The sequence below is a fragment of the Rhincodon typus genome, chromosome 10, assembly GCF_021869965.1.
Source record: "Rhincodon typus isolate 14 chromosome 10, sRhiTyp1.1, whole genome shotgun sequence".
In the NCBI taxonomy this organism is placed as follows: domain Eukaryota; kingdom Metazoa; phylum Chordata; class Chondrichthyes; order Orectolobiformes; family Rhincodontidae; genus Rhincodon; species Rhincodon typus.
In genome coordinates, this window is record NC_063341.1 from 76,044,980 (window position 1) to 76,047,703 (window position 2,724).

Here is a 2,724-nt window from a genome sequence, read left to right on the forward strand (position 1 = left end):
ACTGACTCCGCTCCGGGTTATTGATCCGCTCCGGGTTATTGATCCGCTCCAGTTGATTGATGCGTATCGCGTTATTAGTCTATTCCAGTTAATTGATACAAACCAGGCTGGAATCTCTCTGGGGCTTATTGATCTGCTGCAGGTTCCCTGTCCTTCCTCCTCCTTTGAGCACCTCACCATGCTCCATCTCTGCCATTCCTCTTCAAAATTCTGCTTTCTACCCCTTGCCTCAGTACCATGGCAATTGTCCTCATGAAGTCAGGAGTTTAACCTCTCTTCCCCCATCGACCTCTTCTTTTTTATGTGTCTATTGCCCGCTTATTCTCTCCCTTAACATCATTCTCAATGTAATCTCCCCAACCCATATTCACACCAATCTCATTTATATTTCAATCTAATTATTGCCATCTCTGATCACTCACATTGTACTTGCCGCTCCAGCTCCTAATTCGCTCGGTGCTGCTGGTGCTGGTGATAATTTGTTGTGTGTTTTGGGTCAAAACCATGTTTCCTCCCAGTTACCACTTTTTTGAATCCATAGTAAATGTAGATATATAGAAACATGGAAAATAGGTGCAGGAGTAGGCCATTCAGCCCTTCAAGCCTGCACCACCATTCAATCTGTTCATGGCTGATCATGTAATCTCACTATCCCACTCCCACCCTCTCCCCAAACCCCTTCATCCCTTTTGCTGCAAGAGCGACATGCAGCTCCCTCTTGTATATATCTAATGAATTGGCCCCAACAGCTTCCTGTGGGAGAGAATTCCACAGGTTCACAACTCTGAGTGAAAAAATTCTTTTCATCTCAATCCTGAACAGCTTACCTCTTATTCTTAGACTGTGATCCCTAGTTCTGGACTTCACAACATCAGGAACATTCTTCCCACATCTAGCCTGTCCAGTCCCATCAGGATTTTATATGGTTCTATAAGATCCCCCTCATTCTTTAAAATTCCAGTCAGTACAAGCCCAGTCGATCCAGTCTTTCCTCATATGTCAGACCTGCCGTCCTGGGAATCAGTCTGGTGAACGTTTGCTGGACTCCCTCAATAGCAAGAGTGTACTTCCTCAGACAAGAAGACTTAAAATGCACACAATACTCAAGGTGTGGCCTCACACAGGCCCTGTACAACTGCAATGTGGAGGTGCTGGTGTTGGACTGGGGTGGACAAGGTCAGAAATCACACGATACCAGGTTATAGTCCAACAGGTTTATTTGAAAACACAAACGTTCAGAGTGCTGCCCCTTCATCAGGTGAACTGATAAAGAAGCACACAGAACAGAGAATTTTATCAGTAAAAGATCAAAGGGTCACACAATTGATGAGGATGTATTGAACAAACCTGAGACACTGTTTAATCTTTAATCAGTTAGAAGGCTTTAATTGATTAATATGTATATGTAGATCCCTAAATTTCTTTCAAGTCACTGCCCCGAGAGAACTAAAGGCTTTATTAGTGTAAAGAAGAGGTGACATTTTAGGTCAGACAATGCTCGGTAGGTGTGGGGCCTTGTTTAGAATCTGTTTGCGTTTTGGTTTAGAATCAAACTGGGTTTATTTCTAAAGTAGGAATTTATAAAACACCACATTGACTGACTTTTTATAAATTGTGTGCTTTTCGAACAAAATAGAACGTATCTGCAAACGCAAATTTATCCCATAGATTTATGTGTGTGTGTGTGAGTGTGTGCATGTGTGTGTGGGGGGTGGGGGGGAGGCAAGAAAGAGAGAGAAAGAACGTGTGTGTGCGGGAGAGAGACTGTGTGTCTGTGTGCATGTGCTTTGGAACGGACAGCCAGCTGTCTCCATATCGGGCAACCACCTCGAAACCGATATTCATTTCAAGCCCACCGACTCCCACAGCTACCTAGAATACTCCTCCTCCCACCCACCTTCCTGCAAAAATGCTATCCCCTATTCCCAATTCCTTCGCCTCCGCCGCATCTGCTCCCAGGATGAGGCATTCCACTCCCGTACATCTCAGTTGTCCTCGTTTTTCAAGGACCGTAACTTCCCCTCCTCGGTGGTCGAGAACGCCCTCAACCGTGTCTCCCACATCTCCCGCACCTCATCCCTCACACCCCGTCCACGCAATAAAAACCAAAAAAGAATCCCCCTCGTCCTCACGTACCACCCCACCAACCTCCGGATCCAACGCATCATCCTCCGACACTTCCGCCATCTGCAATCCGACCCCACCACCAAAGACATCCTTCCCTCCCCACCTTTATCTGCTTTCCGGAGGGACAACTCTCTCCGTGACTCCCTTGTCCGCTCCACACTCCCCTCCAGCTCCACCACACCCAGCACTTTTCCCTGCAACCGCAGGAAGTGCTACACCTGCCCCCATACCTCCTCCCTCACCCCCATCCCAGGCCCCAAGAAGACTTTCCACATCAAGCAGATGTTCACCTGCACATCTGCCAATGTGGTATACTGCATCCACTGTACCCGGTGTGGCTTCCTCTACATCAGGGAAACCAAGCGGAGACTCGGGGACCGCTTTGCAGAACACCTACGCTCGGTTCGCAATAAACAACTGCACCTCCCAGTCGCGAACCATTTCAACTCCCCCTCCCATTCCTCAGACAACATGTCCATCCTGGGCCTCCTGCAGTGCCACAATGATGCCACCCGAAGGTTGCAGGAACAGCAACTCATATTCCTCTTGGGAACCCTGCAGCCCAATGGTATCAATGTGGATTTCACAAGTTTCAAA